At 38.7% G+C, this 13,352-nt stretch overlaps 1 pseudogene; it reads right to left on the minus strand.

Annotated features, from left to right (window-relative positions):
• Positions 1–412: 412 nt before the first annotated feature.
• Positions 413–13,352, minus strand: part of LOC140951035 (uncharacterized) — a 30,080-nt pseudogene continuing 17,140 nt past the window's right edge.

Below are 13,352 nucleotides of genomic sequence, written 5' to 3' on the forward strand. Positions count from 1 at the left end.
TCATATGCACGTGCACATTTAGCAAAAAGATAGAATTTGCATTAACAGCTTAGTCTTTGCAAAGTAACGCAGAGTTACTACTTCACAGCTTTTAAGGAGAGCAAGATTATGCATCTGTACAATAAGCTTTGTGTTGTTTAAGATGCTAACTTTGCATGGTAATACATTGAGAGTTTGTATTTTTGGGGAACAATTAAAGCGATGTAATCTAGTTTTGTACATATTAAATAATCAACCACATAATTAAAGAACACTATGTATTTTTTTTTACTTCATGTTTATTTGATGTTACCTCTTCAAGCAGAAGCCTTGTATGTACCAGCATGGATAAACCTGGTCAAGTCCAGGATCAAAAGGATCAAATTAACTCAATGCAAAAATCGAATCAAGAAAAAGGCCCGATGTTATTTAAAAAAATTGCCAGATACTGTGCAACGCAAATGATCGATTGAGTTTTACAGTCGATTTACAAAGTTTATCCAAATGTGCGTTGTGCTTTTTTCATACCTTTGCAACGCACATTTCGATAAACTTTGTAAAGCTCAACCGATTTTATTTTGTAAAGTAATACAAATTAATCAGAGCTATGAAAAGGTCCTACGGAAAGGTTTTGTTTAAACAATCGCCCCATAGGGGTCAACTACGTCATCCCCAAGGGCGTCAACAAGCAAAGCCCCTGAATCTAATTCTGGAGATTCAAAGAGCCCAGCGTTGAAGAGCTGAATTGTTTTACAATAACAATCAGAATATTTCTCCGTATTCCACTCTAGTTTCGATAGGGTTATGTTACGGTCTTCGTGAGCTGTGACAACTACACAAAATCAAACTGCTGGGTCTCTATAAAATTCCGTGGCGCCAAGCGACTAAGAAAAATCAGGAAATTTTGAAACGTGTGTTTTCCTGTTTGTTGGTTCATGAATCCTAACAAAAAGATGTGATTGGTTAACGACGCTGTTTGCCAAAGCAATGGTGCAGGTGCGGAGAAAACCACTTATAATTAGCTTCACCTTACGATTGGTTACCCTACTTTACAAAAAATGCATCAGACGTTTAATCGTTGCAGAAGCACTGCTATGAATGCTGAATGAAACGTCAGCTATAGACATGCACGTCCTTTTTTTTTTATCAAAAGAACTGAACACAACACACTTTAAAAAGCAGCATCCATGAGCTTTTACCCTCTTGTAAACTAGACGCTTAATAAATGTTACGTTAGCATTTCGCTTTCTTTGCTGGCTTCACTTAGCGGTACCCGCGGTACACCACTCATTCATCAACATCTTGCGGAAACTTAAATTTTGGGTCGACGGCAACTGCCAGGTTCTTGAGCAGCTTGTTTTAGGGCCTCCAACATGGCCATCATAGATTTGATCCTCTTCTTGATTTTTAAAATCTCTTCTTTTAGTTCAGCAAATTCAGATGTTTGACCCTCTTTGACCGGTTCTGGAGCTGCTTCCGCAAACCTTGCATGGAGCCACTCTTCTATTCTGAGGAGTAAAACAAGTTGAAATGTATTTTCCTTTCAATCGAATTTTACCACCGATATGGGAATTCCAATTTCCGGTAACCCTATCAAGAAAACTGATCGAAACTGATCAACAGTGTAGCAATAGCTGTTGCAAATATTAGGCGGTGATTGCCTTTCTATTCCAGCAACTCCTGGCAACCAAGACAATTTCGTGGTCTTGCACTATCTAGGCAAAAATATGAATTAAAATATCCAAAGCGATTTTGCGACAAGCAATATTTAGAATAAACGTTAATGAAAAGAAAACCTGACTGAAAATATTCGGTGACAGTTATATGAGTGCCCACGAACAAACGAACTATGAGAACACACACACACATACGCTTTATTACCGCCATTTGGTCAAAATGAGGTATACCTGTTGACTCTAGACAGCTTGTTGGGCTTCTCTACATGAATGCTTTCGTAAACCTTTCGGATAATGTATTTGGGATACGCCTCCTCTATTTTAAACTGGTATTCCAGTTGCATCACAAGTCTCTTGATCGTGGCATATTTCTTCATTGTTTTGGTGTCTCCCACGGCCAGACCAACCTGCAAGAAAATTGTACGGTAAAATTTATTACAATAAAATTAACATTTGTAAAAGTAAACTTAGTATATCGTCTGACTTGTCCGTTTCTGGTTGGCTTAATTTGTTACGAAGTGCTTCGCCAAATACTTTTTTTATTATTGGACCACTTATGTCATCCGCCCATTACATGAAATTAAAAACTGTTCAACGCAGCGAACTTCACTTGCTAAACCCCACATCGCCATCTTCGAAAAATAGCTACATCAAAGAACCTTTAAGGTAACTGATCGCTGTAGCTAGAACGTTCCAGTAAATACGGTTATATCTTTTTTTTTCTTGATTAAAAATGTTTTTTTAATGGCAGTCACGGCAAGAATACGATGAACTTACTGTCAGTTAGACGTGACCAACCGAGCGCGTGTACCAAAACCCAAAGTAGTCGCGAAGCTACTTTCGACCATCATTAAAATGCGCATATACGGCTTTAACTAACAACGTCGTGTGCGGGCTCTTTCAAGGCCAATGACTAACTTGTAATCAACAAGTGGTAATGGCAATTACCGCTGCGACGATCATATCTCTATTTAAAATTTGTGCCTCGGTCTCCGCAATCCACATCATCATTGTTTTATTCCTTTCAGGGATTGAGAAGAACTCAACAATTTGGCCTGCTCCCAGGGATGGGTCTTCATAGCTCAAATGGTACAGCACGCAGCGGTAACGCAGAAGCCTTGGGTTCGAATCCCGTTGAAGTCTCAAATTTTTTTTTCGGGTTTATTTGCAATTACTTAAATTTCAATTACCACTGCAATGATCATATCTTCGTTTAAAATTTATATCTCCAATCCCAAGTGTTTTAGAGTTGGCGTGATGTCCCTCGTGGATGTTGTCGACTAAAGCACATTTAGATTTGGACTTAGAAAAGATAAAAAATGTCCTGTGCAGAACCTTTACAGATGACGCGTGATTGTTTCGACAAATTTAACATTAGCCTACACAGTTCTAAGGAAATCGATACCAGTTGGAAAAGTGTTTTTTCATTACCAAATTTATATTTGAAAACTGTTCTTTCGAATTAAAACTCAAAGTCCTACATATGCGCAGAAAACTACAACAGGCTCTTTCAACAGCCTGAGGAAACAGCCGAACTTTTGGACGCCACCGATGGTTTCCCTGCGAAATGATGTCTGAGGAACGAGCACAGAAATCTCATACTGATGACGTTTTACTTCCCAGATCTTGTCAGAACTTCCGATTGGTCGTGCAGCGAGGGAAATTTCCTTCAACTAATTAAGAGCACTACCCAGGTCAGGGTAGTGACACGTCATCAGTATGGAATTTCTGTACTCGTTTCTCAGATGTCATTTCGCGGGGAAACTGTCGCGAAATGTCGGCCGTTTTCTCAGGCTACTCTTTCAGCTGTTAAAAATACATATCAAACCAGTTCCTTACCAAAAGGTTCATCAGAGCGACAGTAAGGAAAAACAAGCACAAAAAGAGGAAGAAATATCCAGTAAAAGGGAATGGATTTAACAGATTCTCTTCACTCTTCTTTCCTATGGTGTCTATGAAGGTTGTTACAAAGTCCAGTTCACCAATCATCATCACAAGCACGCGGAGCAGGGAATGATGCACTGAATGGAATGCAGTCTGAATGATAATGATGAGATAAAATGCGGTTTTACCAAGTGAGTAGATAAAGAAAATCGGCCACCATTTAATTTGACTCACAAGCGAACGTTTCGAGCGCTCGCCCGAATTGGGTTTCGTGAGGTTTACATATAGTTGCATACTAACAGTGGAGTTACACCATTAGTCGACTCTTGGCAATTTAGTGCAATGAACAGCGTTCGCTTAAAAAAAGACTTCTACTGTTTTCTGTGTCAGTACCTTGAAGCAGGGACGAGCCAAAAATCGCTATAGGTTGCTTGGAATAATCGGTAAAATCAAGGGACCGGTTTCGATACGTCTTTGCCAGCCAACAAAACGCGATCTTTGGCTTCTCCCTGCATTAAGTTAGCGACTGTCAAAGGAAAACAAAAATGGGAGGTCAAGCGCGTTCAAGACCGTAGTGTTAATTGAAACTAGAAATGTTCACGAGAGGGCTAAATAGAGCAGATGTGATGATTTGCTAAAAACCAAAACCCTAAACTGGTCCAGCATCAGTTACAACGAGAAACGTTTTGGTAATTGTCACAACGCTCTTCGATCAGCAGTGATTATAATATTTACTACTGTTTTTAATTATTTATTTTTTTAACGAAAGAACCTTTGGGGGTTCGGATCCCTCAAAACATAGGATACTAGTACGTAGTTGAACTGAATTGACGTCATCTTCTAATAGTCTTCCTGGATATGTTTGATACAGTGGAACCTTTCCGTTGGGACACCTCCATCAAGGGAGAACAAAATTTGGTCCCGGAAAAATGTTCATGTAATCTTTGTATCCGCTGTTGTATCAACCTCTATTGAAGGGAAATCTCTATAAAGGAAAAGGGGCATTTTGTCTGCATCTTAAAACCTAAGGTTTCTTTCTTATCTTTTTTTATAGTTAAATTAACTCAGTAATTACAGAATTCTGGTTTTTCCTCGCAAGATTAACTGACTAGCCAACAATACCTGAGAACTAACTTACCTGTTCTTTAAAGAGGACGAAAAAAGCCAATGCAAATCCCAGAACCAGAAAAACAAACACGAACATAACTTGGAATACAGTCTTCGTCACTTCAATATACATTGAGATGTAAGTGCCAAACAAGCGATATCTTCTGAGAAACAGCATCATGTTGGTGTAGCACACGAAGATTGCAACAACTCCAATATTCCAAAGTACTAAGGGGGCCTTCGTAATGGCAAAAAGCTTGTCGACGTCTTCTGGCTTTGCGACGTAGGGGACCATAAACAAGGCTGAAGAGATATACAGTACCCAGTTCAGGTAATTAGACAGGTCCTTGAAGTAGTTCCAACGCTGAACGTAAATTTGCAACAGTTCTTTGCATATGTGGAGCAAGGAGAAAGTCAAGATCAAAAATGACATAGTTCCTCTGAAGGGGTCGTCTTCGTCGTAGTAATAATCTGACGGTTTTTGCTTTAGTGGTTCACTGAAGGTCTGGTCTGACCTATCGTCGACTATAAATACAGTAAAGAGCACCATAAGCAAGAGATAAGTAACAAAGTCGAATAAGAAGACGTATCTTCCTAAACTCTGCCACTTTCGTTCATTAAATTTCAGCGTAAGAGGATGAAGAAGAAGTCGTTCACGCTTGTGCTTTATCATCATCTGAACAGTGGAAAACCTTCCACTCGACATGTCAGCATCTGGACCAGGATCTAGGTGCTTGAAGTCATAAGTTACAGTGTAGTCTGGGTCGGCTGGGTTGAGATGGTCCGAGGAACGTACGCATTGATCAAGAACAACTTCAGCTGCTTCTGGGAAGTTTTCAACCAGGAGTGAGATTGCAGTTTGACCGTTTGATATTTGATATTGCTCAAGTTCCTTCCACCTTTAAAATTGCAGGTAAAAGCAAACAAATTGACTTGACATTCGACGTTTCCTCCCCCTTCCCCCCCCCCCCCCCCCACACACACACAATGTATATATTACGATGTATTCATAAGCACCATTATAAATTATTTAATTAGGAGTATTACATAACGTGGCCTCTCCAACAGTCCTGACCTGGCAAACACGATTTTCTATCTGAATACTGGCACAGAGAATGAAGCTCGCTTCTTTTCATCTCGAGAGAGACAAAACCAGCTAATAACAAACTCGGCGCTTTCATTTCAGGAATCGAAAATGAAAATAGCGATCCTTAACTTGTTTGACTCTTGTCGTGTATTTCTAATCATTATATTGTTCTTTCGAAAACTCCTTTGGATTACCAACTGTTAAGTTACGAGTATCCTTTCCACCAACTTTGTGGAAAGGATCTTTCCGGGGCTTCAAACCTATTTCTTTGTTTGTTTGGGGTGGGGGGGTTTCAGGCAGGTATTACAAAATTAAAGGTGAGATAATATATTTGCAATTTGTAGTAACTTTATTGTTATTGAGTTGGCTTAAGCTAATTATTACTGACATTAAGATGTCTGCTGGACATTTGTGACATTTATGATCTGGATTCTTTAAATAATTCACCCACAAGAATATCTCCTCAGCGTTCTTCATGCTTAGATGTTATCCTGATGAATGTTCCAGGTCATTTCAGAGAAACAGGAACTTTGGAGGTTGGCCTCAGTGATCATTGCCTAGTTTATACTTTAACGGTTCTAAATAAGAAAATACCGCAACCTGAACCCGAAATTATCCGAGTGCGCTCTTTCAAGAATTTTGATGAAGGCTCTTTTTGTAACGACCTTAGTTTGGTTCCTTTTTCGACGGCTTACGTCTTTGATGAACCTGAAGATGTATATTGGGCTTGGGAAAATTGTTCGTTGAAGATCTGAATGACCATGCTCCAGTTAAATCGTTTCGCCGACAACATCGCGATCAATTTCAATTTATAAACCCTGAATTACGGGAAGTGATGAGAGAACGTAATCGCTGTAAAGGCAGTTCAACAAGTCCAGAAAGCCTGAAGACTGGGAAAAATACCGCCAACTAAGAAACAGACTTGTTAGTATGAGGAGGAAAAGAGTAAGAGATCACTTTTCCAGAATCTGCGATGATAAACATTCAGATCAAAAGAAGTTTTGGAACACAATAAGACCGTATATTTCATCCAGGAAAAAACAGTCTTTCCACAATGAGCGTATTGTTTCGAAAGACAATGGTGGTTTCATTAGAGAACAAAAGAAAGTCTCCGAGGTTCTGGCAGAATGTTTTCAAGTTCTCAGCACCCTGCCTTCAATCAATTGCCTCCAAAGTCATACCAGACAATAAAAGCTCATCAATCCCGCCCTTCACCTTAACAAATACAAGCCCAGGTGAAGTGAAGAGAATTATAAAGGATCTTAAGACAAACAATGCTACTGGACGTGATTAAATTCCAGCTCGAGCTGTCAAAGAATCCGCTGAAATTATGTGTCAGCCTTTCAGCTTTTTAGTGAATTTTCTATTTGAAAGGGGAAAAGTGCCTTCGAGTTGGAAACTAGGTGAAATTGTCCCGGTCCACAAGAAAGACTGTACGTTAACAAAGACAAACTATCGCCCTATAACAATCCTGCAGGTCTTATCCAAAGTTTCTGAAAAACTCGTTCACTCAAGACTTGCTTCACACTTTGAAGATATTTATCATAACAATGTCTTTGCATATAGAGATTATCATGGGTGCGACACAGCTATCCTTAGTGTAACTGAACAATTCAAGAAAGAATTAGATAATCACAAACTTATTAGTCTGGTGTCTATGGATCTCTCAAAAGCATTTGACACCCTTCCCCATAACCTGATTATCAAAAAGCTTGAAGATAACGGTGGATACTCATGACAAAAGTTATCAATCTCGTTACGAATTATTTAAGTGCCAAACAGCAACGTGTCAGATTGAGTGGACAACACTCTTCTATGAAAACCATAATGAAGGATGTCCCCCAGGGATCAATTTTGGGTCCCATTCTCTTTAATATTTTCATGAATGACCTGTCTTATGCTATAGACGAATGTACATTATTCACGTATGCCGACGACACTCAATTGTTTAAGTCTGCGGAAAATATCGACCAGGTTGAACATGCCATAAATGCTGATCTGAAAAAGGGTGATGAGTGTTTTGAATTCAATCAAATGAAAAGAAAGCATTCAAAATATCAAGCAATTACTTTTGAAAGGGTCGAGAGAAATCCAGTGTTGACCTGTGAAGGAACCGTTATCCCTATTCAAGACGAAATGGAACTCCTCGGCGTCACTGTCGATAACAAGCTTAAGTTTGAGGGACAGATTCGTAAAATCTGCCGTACAGTTAGTCAACAGGTTGCTGTTCTTAATCGTTTGAAGAAAATATTACCTTTTGAATTGCGGATAGATATATATCGTGCTTTCATTGCACCGCATTTCAATTACTGCTCAGAGTCGTGGCATCACTGTGGTAAAAGAGGTTGCGCCAAACTTGAAAAAATCAATGAACGAGCTACGTACGAGACGTTGCTAAAAAAACTAAACTTGCTGTCCCCACTTAATCAAAGAATTGTTAAAATGGCCACCGGTGTTTACAAAGCTATCCATGGGTATAAAGTCCCCGGAGGGATAGGAGAGCTACTGCACTTATAATCTTAGAGGAAAACACATCCTCGAGCTACCCAAAGTAAATACAACCACCTATAGACTTAAATCGTGGCGTTATACTGCAGCTAAGATTTGGAACGCTCTTCCGGATCAGTTTCGTGCTGCTAATAAAATCGGAAAATTTAAGAACTTAATGTCTAAGTTGGATTTTCCAAATTTTAAATTTTAATCGCCCAAATACATTTAAATACATTTGGCTTAGTTTTAACGTAATTATGTAATAATGTCGTGATCTACTCTTAGTTTTAATAATTTTTAACTGTATATATATTTTTTATATAGGTTTTCATGAGAAATCGTCTCTTTCTATTATTATTTCTAGTTTATTTATTTATTTTTTGTGGCATGTCTGTAAAGTAGCTGATTAGCTAAGAAAATTGACCACGTTAAATAAAGGGCATTGTATTGTATTGTATTGTACTCTGCTAACCTTTCGTGTTTGGCAATCGCCATGGCGGCATCACACGATCCTGCTTTCGCGGCAACTTCTAAACAAGTAAGACCTTGTTTATTCCTCAATGCTGAGGATGCACCATGGTCCAACAGTAACTTCACAATAGCTGGATGACCCTGACCACACGCTGCATGCAAAGCAGTATCACTACCGACATCCTGTAGGTCAACAGAAGCTTTGGAGTCAAGAAGAATCACCGCACATTTTGTGTGGTTTCCATGAGAAGCCCACATCAGAGGTGTTCGAAACTTGTTATCCCTGCTATCGACCTCAGCTCCCATGCTAAGAAGCACCTGACAGGATTTCCTATTGCATAGGGAAGCAATGCAGGTAGCTTGGTAAAACAATATGCGATACTTACATACACTGTTAAAAATGCATTGGATTCTCTTATTCGCCATTTGCAATCTCCCATAACACACCTTGTCCCCCCCTCCACGGCTTAAAAAATGCATATTGAATAAGCATTGTCTTCAATTGGGACGACCGCAATACGTTCATGCATTTTTTTGGCGGGGGGGGGGGGGGGCGCTAAGCAAAGTGTATAATGAGGGATATGCAAATGGTAAATAGAATTAAGTAACGGATGGAACTGAAATCGACTTACGGAATAGACCTTATGCACGATACCCGCCATCTTTTCAAGCGCTTTAGGATTGATGGAATAAAAGCAATGTTACGTGGTATTTCAGGGGGCAGTCAAAACATAACACTTGCCTATTCGGTAATCGCAGTCGATTTTATTTCTGTCTGGATTTGTAAAGAGGTACCTTCAGGACTTTTTAGCAACATTCTCATTTGAGGCTTCTTCAGTACTTGACATTTTTTTTTAAAATGATATTTTCACTACAAAAATCCCCTTACGAGCTGCAGTAGATGAAAAAACATGAGTCAAATATGCCTTTTACATCTTCCCTACCCCTCCCCCACCTCTCCCCTACCTACCATTTCCCATAATTCTCTACTTGTCATAAAACGCTATGACATTTGCCATCAGCGCCCGCGGTAGAAAGTGTTTTCCGTCGTCGGTTAATTTTCTAGATTTCTTTTTGGCCCCCTGCAACAAAGTTTTCCGGAAAGCATCATTAAGCCTTATGAAGAAACAACTCTCACGATTGGCAAAGTCTGCCGTCGTCCAACACGTTACCATATTTCGTCTCATTTTGGCTAAACGGGTGAAACACTGATCTCGGGCTTGAGACGGAAAGGCAGCATATTGCGAGCGTTGATTTGGCGGTGACGAGTCTCTGGCCTCAAAAAGTAGTTTGTTGGAGTCAAATCTATTCGGCGCGAGCAAAATTGAAGCTGATTTCTGACCAGGCCAGAGACTTAGTTAAAACTTGTTTTGAAGGCCGGCCTCTATATGTCCCTTTCAAAACGGCTGTTCTACTTCCGGGATCTTGAATAAATCGACTGTGTCAGCAGTGTTTCGATATAGTTTTTCAGAGGCCATACCGATATTTTTCAATCGCTTTAAAAGTGATTTTATCCTTGTCTGATCGCTATAAAATTTTCACCAATGACTGACTATAGATTGAAATATGTCAAAATGTAGGTTTTACTAAAATCGATATTACTATGACAACAATAAACAAGAAACTTTGAAATAGCTAAACGCCTAATTTTGCGCGATCTAGACCTGCTGCTGAAAATCCAACACTAGGAACTTAAAGTTGGGTGTTTAGCAAATAACCTCCGCAAGAAGTAAAAAATTCTGTATGTTTGAATTCGACTAAAACGAAAATATATTTCAAACCTTAAATTTTAAATAGCCGTGATAGATTATTTTTTAAAAAAACGTTATAAATGACTCAAATTATTCTTAAGTAGCGTCAAAATGCTGCTTAATATCATATTTTGATGCTAGGAAATTTTGGCGTATTTTCGTTCTTGCGATCTTAAAAACTAACCCGTTTTCTCACCACCTGTCTAAGTGCAACTTCTTTCAAAATATATCTCTGAAACGACTCGAACAAATTTTTTTTAAATCTCTTCACATAATCTCCATAATGTATATAATAATGTCTGAAACTTTCATTAAGATTGATTCACTGCAACACCTTGAAATTTCAAGACAAAACTATCCTACGAACCGGTCAAAAATCCGCGCTACAGCAGTCACTGTTTTGACGTTATGCTAATTTTTCTAAATTAATGCGGACAATACATATATCCATGACTAGTAAATTTCAGTGTGAGTATTGTCAATGTTTTACATTCAAAAGGTGCGATAAATTCAAACTAAAATGTACTAGTCATGGAGATATGTATAGTATGCATTCTTTTGGAAAAAATAGCTTAACGTCAAAACAGTGAATGTTGTAACGCAGATTTTTGACCGGTTCGTAGGATACGTTTGTCTTGAAATTTCATGGTGTTGCAGTGAATCAATCTTCATGAAAGTTTCAGACATTTTTATATACATTATGAAGATTACGTGAGGAGATTTTAAAAAAATTCGTTCGAGTCGTTTCAGAGATATACAAGAAAGCGCTAAAAGTCCAAATTCTGAATGAAGTTGCACTTATACAGGTGGTGAGAAAATGGGTTAGTTTTCAAGATCGCAAGAACGAAAATACACCAAAATTTCCTAGCATCGAAATATGATATTAAGCAGCATTCCGACGCTACATAAAAATAATTTGAGTCATTTATAACGTTTTTATTCAATAATCTATCACGGCTATTTAAAATTTAAGATTGGAAAAATATTTTCGTTTCAGTTGAATTTTTTTACGTCTTACGAAGATTGTTTGCTAAACACCAAACTTTAAGTTCCTAGTGTTGGATTTTCAGTAGCTGGTCTAGATCACACAAAATTCGGCTTTTATCAATTTAAAAGTTCTTTTGTTTCTTGTTGTCATAGTAATAGCGATTTTAATTAAAACTACATTTTCACAAATTTCAATCCATAGCCAATTACTGGTGAAAATTTTATAGCGATCAGACAAGGAAAAAAACACTTTTAAGGCGATTGAAAAATATCGGTATGGCCTCTGAAAAACTTTATCGAAACACCTTTTAAATATAATGATTCATGTGGAGAAAGCGAGAGTTATCGAGAGAGAGTAGTTTGATGATATTTCGCCAGTATTAAGTGTGGAAACATTGTCCCTGGTTGGTTGTGGATAGTTTTGGCAGTGCCGCGAACGTGGTTAATTGTGTGATTTCCTGAAGTTGTTGACAGACAGATTTCAGGTATGTCGTGGCGCTCGTGTTATAAGAACATTGTGTACAAGCATAAAAACGCTTTGTGAGTGTTTAGTTGAAATAATTTTGTCTAGACACCCGATTGTGGGGTCAGGAAAGATGGATTGTAGGTCTGTTACAAATCGGTTGCTTTTGCCAAGAGCAACTTTTCGTGTGTTTCCAGCGATTAATTTATTCGTTTTAAGCCCTAACTAGCGACTTTCAACTGCTTTTTATTCAGCTCAAGGGTCAAATTGTTAAAACGCACTTGAAATTTCTGTAGGTACCTTTTTTATTAATTCAGACACATTTATTCTTCCAAAACAAAGGACGATTTAATAGTCGTAAAAAATGTAACGTTCGAGTTTTGACGTTTTACGTCACTATAATTGCTTGCTTGTGAGGACATCTTTGATCTACGGTCGACTTTGTATCCAAACAAGTAGCAAAGATCGCTTTCACCCATAATGGAAAAACAGCGATACCTGTGAAGAAATAAAAGAATATTCTAGAATATATCTCTTGCCTCTGCCCTTTCATTGCAGCGCTGTGCAATGGTGTTCGGCCAAGTTCATCTCGCGCATTTATTTCAGACATGTGCTTTGCCAGAACTTCAACGTGTTTGGATGAGGCCTTTTTTGCTGCATGGTGAAGCGGTGTCTTCTGACTCTCATCGCTGAAGCCCAAGTGCTTCTGCTTGGATAAGACGAGCTCTAAAATCTACAAACATGAAACCGTATGCCAGAGTCAGTGTCATTTATTGATCTCCTACACTACAGCCGAATGTCTATTAAGCGGCCCCTCATTAATTCTTTAAGCTTCAATAGTGACCAGCTTCCAATTTCTCCCAACAACAGCACGCTACAGGTCACGAGAATGAACGAAATAATCACTACAGACAAAATACCTTGATGTTTGAACAAATGTTCTCGAGCAGGACCATAAGAATGTATAAAGAGAAGTGCAGAGATTACACATGCTGATACTGGGGCTTAAAGGGTCAAGCTGTCATCTATCGGTAAGTTCCTAGAGTATCGGCGAACAAACTTGTCAGTACACCACTTAACACAAAACACCTAATAGAGTGGACACTTGTTCCTTCTTCAAGGGAGGCCACTTGAAAGAGAGTAAGTTTGACTGTTTTCAAATACAGTAACTCTTCCTCAATGGACACCTTGAAGCTGTAAAGATGGTCCATGCCGTTATTCATTCCTAAGAATGTCCGTCTTAGAAAATAAATGATGTAGGCTCCCTATCACTTACATGGCATTCCCGTCAGTCACCACCAGTTGCAAACATGTGAGAGTCAGACGACCTACCGTGATGTCGAGAAGGTGTTCATATAACTTGCTGTATTCTAGACAGTCTGGGTTTCGTAGGATGTACAGTACCGAGACTGCTCTAATCAAGTTAGTTGACGAGCTTTTGTTCGGCCTAGACAATA

Source organism: Porites lutea, chromosome 1, assembly GCF_958299795.1.
Source record: "Porites lutea chromosome 1, jaPorLute2.1, whole genome shotgun sequence".
Lineage (NCBI taxonomy): Eukaryota > Metazoa > Cnidaria > Anthozoa > Scleractinia > Poritidae > Porites > Porites lutea.